At 34.9% G+C, this 15,099-nt stretch overlaps 1 long non-coding RNA gene across 2 annotated transcripts in view; it reads left to right on the forward strand.

Moving 5' to 3' along the window:
• Window positions 1–15,099, forward strand: part of LOC117083669 — a 68,913-nt gene that overhangs the window by 42,076 nt on the left and 11,738 nt on the right. The window contains exon 4 of one of the 2 annotated variants that reach the window (XR_004437157.1): window positions 11,779–11,896. The exons of the other annotated variant lie outside the window; for it this stretch is intronic. This is a non-coding gene — a long non-coding RNA (uncharacterized LOC117083669). The remainder of the gene's footprint in view (window positions 1–11,778; window positions 11,897–15,099) is intronic. 2 annotated transcript variants of the gene reach the window in all.

Consider the following 15,099-nt stretch of genomic DNA (forward strand, 5'->3'; position numbering starts at 1 on the left):
ATCATTTTCAAAATGCAGGATTATTTTCCAGATATAATTTGCCCATATGCATCACCTGGCAAAGCAAGAAAAGTGATTCCCTCAGCTCCCCAACCCCCTTTCCCATCGGCTACTTATAAGAGTGCTTTTCTTTTCAAGGTTGCTTTTGACATTAAGAGTGTGGGTAGAGGAACAACAAATAGAAGATGAACATGTGGACTCTTGCCTAGAAACCTACGCTCTCCAAACCTTCACAACCGTAGTTCTTAATGATAGTTTGGGAGACCTATATGTAACCGGGACGATCTGCTGTTTTTAAGCAAAGAAATAGAACATGTTGAAGGACTTTGCTAAGTAATAGAAAGAATGATGGACTGATGACCAGATTTACTTGACTGCGTAAATTTGTGCATTTCCTTTAGATATATGACCTTTCTACTCTTCTTCTGCAATGTCAAGGGAATTAACTAAACTACATTTCAGTTCTTTGTACATTCCAAAATCATATGTATCTAGAATGAATCATGCACTAAATCATCAAGTAAACATTTATTGGCTCCAATCTTTCTCTCTGACTTCATCTCCAATCTTTTACTCTACCCTTCAGCCACATTAACCTTGTTCTTCCTGGAACAAGCAACCTTGTGCTCAGATAAGAGCCTTTTAACCTTATATGAGAACCTTAAGAAGCTTCTGGCTGGATTTTTCCCAAGGCTCACACCTTATTATTTCAATCTGTGTTCATTTGACACTCCCTCAAAGAGGCCTTTCTCAAACAATTGAACATCGACCTCAACTCTACCTAAGGCACCTTTATTCTTTCATCCCTTTTACCACTCATATTTCCCTCAACATATGCCATTGTCCAAAGTTGATTCCCTTCCCCATTTCATCCTGTCAGAATGAAAGCTGTGAGAAGAGTTTCAAGCATTTCCATTTTGAATTCTATGTCAACTAATATTATGCCTTATTATATGTAAGTACTCCATTATTCTTCAAACAAGACAGAATATTTGTATTTTATATCCCATTCTCATATTCACATATGCCATGTTCACAATCAAGCCATAAAAATTCTGAATTATCTTAACTTTTTCAGTTTTCTCAGTTTTCTATATCAGAAAGCTTAGCACCATCTTCGATTCTTTCCCTCACTCTTCAATGTATTCTACCATTATGTTTTTTGATAGTTATTCCCAACCCATATGCCTGCATTTCTTTATCTACCTCTAAGCAACTTTGAGTCTCTCATTTTTTATATTCCCTCAATGATAAAGTAAAATGTGCCTAAGACCATAGCTTTATGTTCACGCTTGCAACTATTTTTTTTTTTTTTTTTTTTTTTTGAGACGGAGTCTCGCTCTGTCGCCCGGGCTGGAGTGCAGTGGCCGGATCTCAGCTCACTGAAAGCTCCGCCTTCCGGGTTTACGCCATTCTCCTGCCTCAGCCTCCCAAGTAGCTGGGACTACAGGCGCCCGCCACCTCGCCTGGCTAGTTTTTTTTGTATTTTTTAGTAGAGACAGGGGCAACTATTAAAAAAAAAAAAAAATGTTTGCCCTTACTAACCTACGATCAACTACGCCTCTTAGTTTTCAAGGTCCTGAAATGTCTGGTTCACTTAAGCTTTCAAACATCCTAACTCTAATCTCAGTTTAGGTCAATGACATTACTATTCTAAGAGTACATAGTCATTTTATTTTCTCTACTTGTATTTCTTCCAAATTAACTGCTTTACTCTCAATTATCCAAACTGAACACCTTCCAAAGCCTAGCTTAAGACTTACTTTCATACATATAACATAATGTTCTAAATTCTCAGTGATGTATTCCTTCTCCAAAATCCAATCACACTTATAAACTAAATAATATATACCTAATAAATTTTATTCTCTGTTGTCATTATTTTTATGGCCAGTTCTATGTGAATGCGATTCTCCCAACCCAGTTGATGTGGTCTGGATGGAAGGTGCTGCATTCTGTGCCTCTTAGTAGCACAAATTAAGCATTGTGTATGTGGAAGTATCAATAAGAGATACAAACTTTGCTGTTTAACATTCATTTGCCTAAAACCTAGAGAGGTAAAATACACATCTATGGTTATAATATAACCAGTAGCAGAGTCAGAACTTAAACTCAGATGTCTTAACTCCTAGTCCAGATAGCTTGTCATCTTAGATAATCTCTCATAAATCATGTAATTCAAATACTAAACTGTTTCTTAAGGATAGTCCTAAATATCAAAGGAAATAATAATATGGCGTGGCATATACATTTTCTCAGAGCAAAATGTTGACATTACTTAATACTTGAAGCATGTTGGATGAAAGGAAAAGTCACCATGTCAAACATTAGAAATAATCACAATCGCCTGATACTTGGCATCTACTCCTCAATATAACCAACACGCAATAATGGCTCTGCTGTGTTCAGTTTTGTTTTACAGACTCTGCCAGTGCTTATGATGATAGTTGTTGTCAAACCATACCTTGTACAGAAGTGGTGGCCTGCAGTTGAAGTACCTATGTAATGGAGTAAAATTAGTGGTTAAGAGGAATACAGAACCCTCTGGGAATGTCATTTCAATATAGCATTTTGGAGAACTTAATCTGGGTCAGTCTCATTGTACTGAAAGCTTCCCAGAACCAGAAATTGCTCTAACAACCTCTCTTTATGGTTCAGAATCTGAGAGAAAAGAAATATAAATGCCTCTTTGTCAATCGTTTTTAAAAATAGATTATTTGATAATAACATAGACATATTTTTAAGTTCCAAGTACTACAAACATCTATAAAATACTGATTTTGCTGAATTATAAATTAAAAAGAGACTCACTGTGGGCATCTAATTTTCCTGTACAGAAAAAAACTTTGCTGAATGATCTCCTTTTGAGATACGCCTCCTATCTGATGTAGTCAAGTCTGAACACGTTTAAGAAACAAAATCTCATTGACTGTGATAGGCATGATAATGGCCCCCCAAAGAGGTTTATGCCAAGGGAATTAACTAAACTATATTTCAGTTCTTTGTACATTCCAAAATTGTATGTATCTAGAATGAATCATGCACCAAATCATCAAGTAAACATTGGCCCCAGGCTCTCTGTCAGACTCTCCAAAACTGTCAGAATCTCTAAAACTGTCCGAATTTCCAAAACTTCTAAGTATGTTGTCATACATAGTAACAGGGACTTTGCAGATGTAATTAAATTTTAGGGCCTTGAGATGAAAAGATTATCCTGAATTATCTTGGTGAGTCCAATCTAATCAGATGAGTTCTTATAGGTGAAAATGAAGGCCGGGCGCGGTGGCTCACGCCTGTAATCCCAGCACTTTGGGAGGCCGAGGTGGGCGGGTCACGAGGTCAGGAGATCGAGACCATCCTGGCTAACACGGTGGAACCCCGTCTCTACTAAAAATACAAAAACTAGCCGGGCGAGGTGGCGGCGCCTGTGGTCCCAGCTCCTGGGGAGGCTGAGGCAGGAGAATGGCGGGAACCCGGGGGGCGGAGCTTGCAGGGAGCCAAGATGGCGCCACTCACTCCAGCCTGGGTGACAGAGCAAGACATTGTCTCAAAAAACAAACAAACAAAAGTGGAAATGAAATGGAAAACAAGGGCATGAGAGAAATTCAAATTGAGAGGAATTTGATCCCCAGCTGCTGGCTTTCTAGTTGAAACAGAGGTACCAAGAGACTAGAAGTGTAGCAGCTTCTAGAAACAGTGAACAGCTCTCAGTTTGCAGCCAGTTAGAAAGTGGGCAAGTCCTGCTAATCTGTTACATTAGTTATAAAAAACTAATACACTAACCTAGTAAGCATATGAGTAAAAGGGAATATTTAATTTTCATGAGAAAGAGAGCTGCCCCACCTGAATGCACAATTACAGAAATGCCATCAAGCATCATCTCCTACACAATTGCCAAGTTATGTGTGTGGATCAACATATGGCAACCCAGTGTTTACCACTGGGGACATAAGATTGATAACTGTGGTTTACCACCTTTAAATGGAAAAGTAATTGAATCCAGGACCAAGCTAAGATATAAATAAATATTCACTTGAAAATTTTAGGCAAACATGGATAATAAAAAAATCACAAGTAAAAGAAGTAAAATTGCTCTCAGCACATGCAAAGACTTGTTCTAAGTCGGAGCTCAGGTATATTCAGCTCAGCATTTTCTGTCTTTCAGAGACACCAAGAGTTATGTTTGTTCAAGCATTCATGTCTTCTTCGTGTTAACCGAAAAAATTCAGAAGTTATCCTCTCATATTGATCAAATTATAGAACTGCCTTCTGAGAATTTATAGAAACATTTCTAAAAATTTTTCCTTGTATTCTAGGCTATGACGAATTCACTTATTTTACTACCATTGTGCAAACTAGAACATGTAAAATATTTCATTAGCTTGTTCTGATACCTTAGGACATGACAAATTATGCTTTTCAATTTATTTATAATCTTAATGATTTTGCAGTTTTGTGATAGGTTTTTTTTTCTTGTCAGAGTAAAGGTTTAACTTTATTCCTTTACCTGTAAAGCAAGAATAATATTAATATCTGTACCATAAATTTATTGTGAAGCTTAAATATGGTAATGTATGGGAGCCATGTACAACAGCGCCTAATAGTTGTAACGCCATCATAAATTTCAACTCTTGTTGGTTCGTTATTGTTGTTAATTGCTCATCCTTACTTAATCTTTTATCATCTTCATTGCCCTTTTTTAAAAGCCCATTTCAAGAGGCTTCCCATATATATTATATGTTACAATTGATTATTCATTTAATTTTTTTCATTGCCCAATAACCTTTTAAACTCCAGGCATGTGCTAGATATTGAAGCAAGGAAAATGATTTAAACACAAGCTTCCTTTACCTTCCAAGTGCTCAGGGTCTAGCATCTTCAAATTAGAATGGCCACTACAGTCACGTAGTGTGTCATTCAATCTGATGTAGTTAAACTACAATAGCCAACATTTTCCAAATCTCGGTGTTTTAAAAAATTTACAAGATAGGCCGGGCGCGGTGGCTCAAGCCTGTAATCCCAGCACTTTGGGAGGCCGAGACGGGCGGATCACGAGGTCAGGAGATCGAGACCATCCTGCTAATATGGTGAAACCCCGTCTCTACTAAAAAATACAAAAAACTAGCCGGGCGACGAGGCGGGCGCCTGTAGTCCCAGCTACTCGGGAGGCTGAGACAGGAGAATGGCGTGAACCCGGGAGGCGGAGCTTGCAGTGAGCTGAGAGCCGGCCACTGCACTCCAGCCTGGGTGGCAGAGCAAGACTCCGTCTCAAAAAAAAAAAAAAAAAAAAAAAAAAAAAAAAAAAAAAAAAAAAAAATTACAAGATAAAGTTGTAATGTTGCCATGTTGACTGAGTCCCGAATGCTACACAACTCATCTCACCTTATAGGAGCATATGCTCTAACCCTGCAACAGTGGAGAAGAAAACAGGCAAAGCAGCATTTCCTCTCTCATTATTTTGACCAACACAAAATCTCATGGATATATTCAAACTCAAAAAATGTGAAGTATAATTTCTCATGGGTCAGCAGCAATAGAGCCAGAGATATTTGTGTGTATACTTACTATCCCACATGTGTACTTATTCCTCCACAATAACAAATAATCCTGAACATAAGTAGCAATCTGGCAAACAAGAGTTGAACCTTTCTTGTGGATCTATTTTGTATAACTGGTATTTGGAGGTCATAGGGAGAACACTGAATGGTCTACATTATTTTAAATATTAATAACACTTCAATTCTCATGATGATAAGTACAAATACATCTAGAAAACTTGGTTTCACAAAGAGCGGATATTTAATGAGCAAGTTTTATAAATAAGTTATATTTTTCTTAAAAACTAAAATGTATATTGTGTTAAAAATATGTATCAGATGTGTGATGATGTAGCCTTCTGACATCTTGCTACACTAGTTACAGTTTATTTTTTCAATCTTACAAATTACCATATATTTTAAAGCAAAAATATAAATATTTGTTAAAGCAGTGTATTCTGTATCTTTCGTTGAAGTAATTGTATTTCAGTGTCCAAACCAATAATATAATTTTTGCAAAATTCATAAAATTGAATATTCTTCAGCTAGCTCAGGTGATAATGGTACTTAGAACGTTTATATTCTATGCCACTCAAAGATAACTTTGGCATCTAGAGGTTGCTGTCCCCTTTTGGGTGAGTCACTTTCATGTGTCTCATGACTGAGGAAGGAGAGAATCTACAAATATTAATTTCACTATCTCACTGGCAGAAATGAAAACCGTTATTGAAGCTTAGTCTGATTTCTCCAATTCAGTAAGTGTCTAGATATCTTCAGATATTGCTTCAATGCAATTTTATATTCAATTTTAAGTATTCCAGAATGTTTTCCAAGGACAAACTTCTTGTTAACTATTAAGGTACCACGGGTATCAGCTAAACAGATACACATAATGAAAGTTTGTTTTCAGGTTCTTTGGATTTTAGGATTGGTATCATGCTTCAGAAAATGAATATATTCTTTATATAGAAAAGTTGCTACACTTGTCCTAATATCCATTCATCTATTTCTCATACCCTGAATTTGTGGAGTAAAGCCAATTTTAAAATGAATTTATTCTTGCTAAAAGTTTGCTGGATATTTTTCTGTCAAAGTCAAACTATGTCTACTATATGGTATTATAATACCATGAGCCTAGTTTTTCTAAAATGCTTCTGCTGTTATTTCGCCAATGTGTGCTCGTGAAGTGATTATTCTACAAGAAAACATTCCTGAATAGTTTTACAGAGTTAGGAGTTGTGGGTAGACTCCCTTGACAGCCTCTGTATTCTATCACTTATTCTTTGGCAAAGCCTCATACTTCCTGATGCTTAATCTTATTACCATAAGATGTAATTTTATCACTTTGTACATGGCTTTTTGCATCTCTTTTCCACTCTGAACTATTTTACTGATCTCATTTTAAAAGTTGTTTTATTATGCCATTAATTTGTTCAGAAACCTCTGGGGTGTTTCAGTTACAAATCTCATCCATGTTGAAAGCTCTTTGGGGTATAAAGAAGGCGTGTTTTTCACATCATAGTACAGTTTCAGATTCCTGGAGACCTTAGTTTTAACCCCAGATTCAACATTTAGGTAGGGCATTTAAACTCTGAAGTCCTATGTGTAAAATAGCGATAATGTTTCCCTCAAATGGTTCCTTCCTCTAGGTGCTGTCATAAAGAACAGATGATCCATTTTCAGAGAGAATAACCAAACATCTGGCACACAGCAGACACCTGTCATGTTAGTTCTGTTTCTCTACTCATCTTATTTACTACCCAAGACAAGTTACAGCGCTGTGTCTTTAAAAAAAACAAATTCGACAATATACAAAATTTTGCTTCTTTAATTCTTCTATTTCTTTTTCATCTCTCTGTATATGATTTCAATGTTGTAAACGTATATTATGCTTGTGTGCCTAATATAGACTGAATATTATTGTATATACTACAAGTTTATATAAACAAAACACTCTACAGACTTGTATGTTCAAAACCATGTAAAGTTTCATTTGTGCGTAATTTAGTTAACTTTAAAGTCAGTTTTGATAATAATAGATTCTTGCCCTACATGGTAACTTTAGCACCCAGTCTTACCATCAAATATGTACCCTCTTCCATTTTAATAGTCAGTCGTACCTCTAAGGCAATATATTAAACTAATAGAATATACTAAACTTAACAGTATATTTAGTTTAGAATATACTAAAAAATTATATTGCCTAGCGGTGCAACTGTGTGTGAAAACGGAAGAGGGCACGTATTGAATGGTAAGCTTAGGTGCTAAAATTGCCATGGGAAGACTTTAAGTAATATATATAGCTTGAATTTGTCTTTCCCTCTACACCCCTCATCTACCTATATCCCTATTAATAAATCTACACTACTTACAATTTCACACTTACGTGTTGCATAATACCTATACAGATAAAACCTGGACCATGCTACTACATGAAAAAAAAATGCAATATGATTCATGCTGAGGAACTGATATGAGTCTTAAAGACTCAGATACACTCCAGAGATGACTCAAAAAGCTTCACTCCACTTCACGCCAAGCTTCACTTTCTGCAGGCGGTATGGTTTCTGGGTAATTTTTCCCTCGTGTTTCTTTTATCAAGGTCAATTATTGTGTCCCTACCTTCCTCATTATCTATAGTGTTTCTCAAAACAAGGACAAACATCTTTTACTTTAGAGAGTTTTACTTCTAATAAATGCAAGAACTCATATAGAAGTAGGTCAAAGTTTATAACAACAAAAATGCTACAAAAACTTTAGAAGTCTTATAAATGTCTTTACAATTATATTTAATTCCCCACAAACTACTGTTTTCTATTATTTTAGTATCATATACTCCATAATTTTAAAATTTTCTACAATGAAATGTCATTTATTAAGGTATGAATTAAAAAGTGTTCAAATTTTTCTCAGCTATGACTTGTATGACTTCTAAGGTAGAGATACTTCCATAGTTCAATGAAGGACTTACTTTTTCAGTAGTTCTGACACAATTTCAAATACACCTGAGTTACTTAAAACACCTTGGTTTCTGTATCCAGAGATTCTTATTCAATAGGTCTTGGTTGCAGCCTGGACATCTGTATTTTTAACAAGCTCCCATGATGATTGCAATACACAAAACGATGTTATATCTGGGAAACATTGCATTTTGCTGTTAGTATAGAACAATCGCTGTCACCTGTTTGACACTTGACAGGTCCTCATTTAAGGTATCAGCAAGGGGGAGTTTCATAATACGTCTTCACATCCAAATTTATGTTCTTTAAAATGTGCATGTAAGCCAATCCTTGTTTCTCTGGTAAACTGAATTCAGCTCAAAAGTGTAACTATTCTAGACAGTTTAGCAAAAGTGGGTAGCAGTGGTGGGATCACACTAAACTTCCTTTTTCAAACAAGAAACAGTGTTGTGAAGATGATCAAAATTCGGTTTCTTTGAAGTGATTTTTATCCCAGCCTACATAAAATGTAGAACTTGTTAGATTTAAATGGTGCCAGGTTATAATAAAATGTTCTGATATTTCAAACATATCTATCGTCTATGAAACAAAAAAAATTTCGATTATTCTTCATTGTTTCATGATGAGAAAAAGTTGTCAACCATTGCTTTATTTCACAGGTTTCTAAAAGTTACTTAATCCCTAAAGTGGAAAGCAATCATTTTGTGGGAAAATGTACAATGAAAACAAGCATTTTACTAGATTTCTTACAGTCTAATAGCTACTCAGTCATGATTCCCATTTTTTAAAATAAAGAATTAAGAAAGTAACATGCATATCAATTTAGTTTAAGAGGACTTTATATGTGACATTATTAATGTCTATGACAGCTTTTATAAACCAAAACAAGTTGTGCAGGTATCTGAACTGTACAATTCATGACGTTTTGAAGTTGACTATTCACTATGCATGAACACAAAGTTCTAAGCCATGCAGGGCTGCAAAAAAACTGAAAACAATTAAAGCAAAACTCAGATACCCCAGAGACTGTTATCCAAATAATCCTACTTTATAGAAAGTCATTGCAGTAGTTTAGCCAAAAGGGTACATCAGTTTTCTAACTTGTAATTAAGATTTGCATTATTAATGCCAAGGCTATTCTTCATAATTAGGCATAAATATATACAGAAAAAGAAAATCTTATTAAGTAAGTTCACTGCCATGTAGAAAATAATAATGTTATGAAGAAAACATGTTATAAAATTATCCCTGAATAAGAATGCTCATATATATGCATAATTTTTCTTAAAGACTATTTTATTATGATGAAGTAAACTTAGAGTCCACTGTCTTCCTAATAGATCTTGTTTTAAACAACAGACTTGCATCATTATAATTTTCAAAGAGGCATTTATTTTCACTATTTTTGATTATTATGCTTCTTACCACAAACACTTCTCTTAAAATAGAAAGTAACAACATCGGCCTGGCGCGGTGTCTCACGCCTGTAATCCCAGCACTTTGGGAGGTGGAGATGGGCAGATCACAAGGTCAGGAGTTCGAGACAAGCCTGGCCAACATGGTGAAATCCTGTCTCTACTAAAAATACAAAATTAGCCGTGTTGGTGGCGCACGTCTGTAGTCCCAGCTACTTGGGAGCCTGAGGCAGGAGAATCGCTTGTACCCAGGAGGCAGAGGTTGCAGTGAGCTGGGATTGCACCACTGCACTTGCACTCCAGCCTGGGCGATGGAGTGAGATTCCGTCTCAAAAAAAAAAAAAAAAAAAAAAAAAAAAAGTGATAACATCATGAGGAAGATGTTACGACGTTTTGGAAGAAAAACGGAGATAACATACAATTTGTTTCAGAGTAGAAACACATTGTATGAGCTTTAGTTCTATTTTAAATAAGTACATTTCTACACATATTCCATATATGTGGCATGCAGACTGGCTCTGTCCATTGCAGATGTTATTAAACTACTGCATGACACACTCATAATTGGTCTTAATCTCAAAACCATTTTTAGCAAAATACGATAAACAGCTGTTATTCATCAACTAAGGTTGACAACTTTTGTGAATTGAAATCTATGGCCAGATGTATGCTACCCTCTTTGATCATTGAGAAACACTTGCTTTATCAATAGATACAATGAGAATCTACACTTGAGTCAAGGTGCAAAATACTGTTAATGATAATAATATCTAACCTTTATAATATTTATTATAACATTAATTGAATGCTTGCTATTTACTAGGCACTGTGCTAAAGACTTTATATGGGTTATCTAACTGAATTTAATTAATCTATTCTATTCTATAATTCCTATGTTTTTGTCCATATGGTCCACATTAACAAGATAACAACAAAATTACCTTGTTTTATTTATTGTGTACACCTCACTGTCTGTGCTATTTGGCAGACTGTAGGGTCTACATGTTCAATGTGATAACGAACATATTGTCCTTAGAGGTTTTAATTCTGATGAGATATGACTAATCCACAATACAGAAGTTGCACATGGAATAGTTTGAAAGACAAAGAGGGGCAAGACCAAAATTATCTCAAAATAATAATGACAATCATTTAGAAAGGAGGGAAGACAGAACTGCCTCCACACTTTAGTGATAAACCTACAGAGGAGTAGAAAGCCAAAGAGAAAGAACATGATGAAAAATAAAGTAGGCTAGGATCATGAAATTAAGTGTACAGGTCCAACTACTTAACTAACATGGGCTAACACAGCTCAGAGTAATGAAACTTCAATGAATTTCGTCTTGGACGCATTGTCTTGCATACTGGTAAAAATTACAGTTATAATTACCTCATATTAAGTAATATCATCTAAAAGAATCTTTTTAATGTATGCCTTCTCATTTTCCATCAAGTTAAAATCATAAGTTACATATTTGTAATAAGACAGTTTCAAAATATACATGCAAATACATACAAAATAGTTTATATATATAGTTATTATATTAACTAAACTTTTGAATGTAATCTGTGATTATTTGGAAGGTTTAAACCAATAAAGGTACTCAGTATTGTAAAAAAAAAAATGTGAGATTTTGTGATGATAGTGTTTCTGTATTTGATTCAAATGTTCCTAAACCAACTATTTATTTTTGTGGGGGAGGGTGTGGGGCATATTTTAGTGTTTTGAACAGAGGTTATTTGTTATACTTATTAAGTTATTAGGGTATAGTCTAAACAAATATAATGAGTATCATCTTTAAAATTAAATAGTCCTTATTTGAAGATAATTTTTATTCTAAGCTCCAAACCAATGGCAATTGGCAGGAACTTGCTAAGCTCACATGGGACATTTGAGCTTTAGTGAAGAATGACTGCAATTTGCTTTCTGAGTAGAGTATGGAAAACAACAAGCTACAAATAGATGTAACTCTCATTTCCCAAGGTAAGATGCAAACTGTTAACACAGAAATAAGTTTCCTAACTCTGGAATCTATGTTCAAGTGAAATAAACTGAGAGGCTAAAATTCATTGCTTAGATGTAATTGATGAAACTTAATTTTAATATAGATGTATATAACAAAGGGAAGTGGAAAGATGAATTGCCAAGTTACTTCATAAGAAGCTGTATCACAGCTTGTATTTGTATGTGTCATACAAACCATCAAATCTGAAAACAGCCTTGTCTTCTGGGGATAATGTATGCCTTTTATTAAAAAGATAGAGGCAAAGTATTTTATGGATACTTTTCTTTATCAGTAACACTATGAATTTAAGATTTATAAGTAGGGAGCGTATAGGCTGAAGAGTGCACGTGCAGTAATATATTTGGAGAAAATGCATCTCAACAAGAAATCACAGTTCAAGATGATATCTTCCTATTGTTTTCAAATATCCTGTTCATAGCTAACAAATTACTTCCCTTCAAAACATGTAGTAGTGAGCCTAATTCAGAGTTCCATCTCGACACCAACCTAGAGCTCCATCATTTTCTTAACATAGTCTGCATTCTTGCTATGTGGAAATTCTTTGCTTTAAAATATGTGTTATTGCGTGATAGTGGATAACTTTTCTGCTACATTCTTTGAAGATCCCCTGAAGGGAGCTCTTGAGGCGATTCTACATTTGAAATACCAGCTAAGACCACAGTCAATAAGCTTTTACTGCTTATATTTCATTACCAGCTTACAATGCATGTTATGCACTGACCTGCGTTCCCAAATCAATGTATAAGGGACAAACGCTGAATGAATATGAGCAGGATGTATAGGCAAAAGTCCTTCCATTTTTCAAATGTATTTTCTGACTTCAGGGCAATAATATTTTCCACATATAGTTTTTTTAAGTATAGTTTTTGAAAACAGATTTAATATGCCATTTTGTTTTCTTTCTTAAATTGTACCGTTAAAAATTAAAGTGGGCACGGGAAAGTTAAAGATTGAAAAGTTTTTTTTAAGGCAAATGCATTGTTTAAGAAAAAAGTGTTTAATATATAATACTATTTATCACTGATAATATCTATAAGCAAAAAATAATAAAATACTTACTGAATACATAAATGGATGGATGGAAAAATGGATGGATGATGGAAAGATATATAAAAACAGTGGCCAGAAAGGTAAAAAATAGAGTGATCAATTAACATTAACTTTCTTGAAAAAAAAGATCTAGAGCTGAAGACAAAATGTAAGGCACATTCTGAAAATTACAAGTAGCTCAGTTTACCTGCGAAACTGGTTGTGGAGCAATGAATGAAATTGGGTGTAGGGGCAGAAAAGTAAATACAAATAAGATTTGGTAAATTTACAATCACTAAAATTACACTATATTATATGGACAATGTTCCTTTACAACAAGTATTTTCCTTTACACATTCAAACCATTTTATTAATAAAAGTTAAAATTATAACGCACGAGTAATGAGACCTACAAAGGCACAAGTTGCAGGTTGGTGATCCAGTAATTACAAAAGAGAAGCATAGAACAAAAAATGGTTCTCATGATCCACAGTATGTTTACTGGAAGAAACTCTTAACTGACTCTACTGCCTGAAATTTTTGTCTACTCTGGAGGAATATTGATATTGTATCTTAATTTAATTTTCTAAGGTAAAATTCTAATCATTTCATCCCATTGCTTCTAATTTTTCATATAACTGCCCTTTGTTTTACTAATAAAACCCATAATTCCTTGGAAGAAATGCAACAACTTTAAAGATTTGGCTATATTTTTAAGCCTTTGTCCTTTGTATGCAACAAACATGATGTTCATTTGTCATCTCCAAAACCTTTACTCATCCACAGCACAGGCTCTGGAATCCCTCTGCCTAATCACTCTCCTGGCTTTACCATAACCTTAAATGAGTTGTCAAATTTTTAAATCCCCATTTTTCTCATCTGTGAAATGGGAAAAATAATTATAATAACTTCTTTATATGGCTGTTTTGCAGACTTGAAAAATTCATAATAATTAATTAGTACCATATCTGGCACATTCATTCAGCAAAAATGTATTAATTGCCTATTATGTGCAACACATAATTTTAGATAATTGAGATTCAGAAGCAGATAAAATAGTAAAAATCTCTGTTTTCATTTATTCTAATAAATAAAATTGTTAAATACTAATTTGTATTAATAATGCTTTTTAATATAAATAGTAATAATAATAAATGATTCTTCAAGATTCAGCTTAAACATCCTTTTCTCTGGGAAACCTGCCCTCATTCCTTTCTGATCTGCTACTGTGACCTTCTGTTATGATTTGAATGTTTGCGTTTCCTCCAAAATTCATGCTGAAACCTAATACCCAACCCAACAGGATTGGGAGGTAGGGCCTTTAAGAGCCTCCGCCCCCATGGATGGGAGTAGTGCCTTACAAAAGGGCTGAAGAGAACTAGGAAACCTTTTTCCCCTTCGACTCTGCCCTGTGAGGGCACAGCATCAAGACACTATGTTGGAAGCAGAGAGCAACTGTCACCAGACATCAAATGCCAGCACCTTCATCCTGGACTTCCCAGCCTCTAGAACTGTGAGAAATAGATCTCCGTCACTTACAATTATTCAGCCTGTGGAATTTTGTTATAGCAGCAGGAGTAGACTGAGTCTCCCTCCCATCTGCTTTTTAAGGTATCTTCTATCTTAACACCTTTTATCATAGTACTCATAACCTCCACAGCTACCCTATGATGCTCAAGTGAAGGGACCAAGGCTTATTCCCCCTTCTCTTGCCAGCCCCTGGCATGTGTATGTCCCACAGCTGGAACTTTCTAAGCATTTGATGAATGATAGTATATGCCATTTCAACACTGAATTAACAGAATAATCATAAACCTATGCCACACTACTTGTATTTTAAACTCCCCTTTTTGATACCATAGCCCAGCATTTTGTCCTAAGCGATTATTTAGACTTAATTATACTTGGAAAATTACCTTAACATCTGCCACTCTAGGATCAATGTAAAGAAAATTGGCCTCATTTTGAAGAAGGAAACACAATGGCATGCAACCTTTAAGGGTTTAAAAAAAAAACAAAACCTAAAAATCCCTTAAAAAAGTGTATTTTTGAAATAGATTGAGTAAAGAATACAACCTTCATGAGTGCTGAATCTTCTGCTTGTCTTGTTCACTAATATCCCTAGAACAAT

Source organism: Trachypithecus francoisi, unplaced genomic scaffold, assembly GCF_009764315.1.
Source record: "Trachypithecus francoisi isolate TF-2019V2 unplaced genomic scaffold, Tfra_2.0 Lachesis_group0, whole genome shotgun sequence".
Lineage (NCBI taxonomy): Eukaryota > Metazoa > Chordata > Mammalia > Primates > Cercopithecidae > Trachypithecus > Trachypithecus francoisi.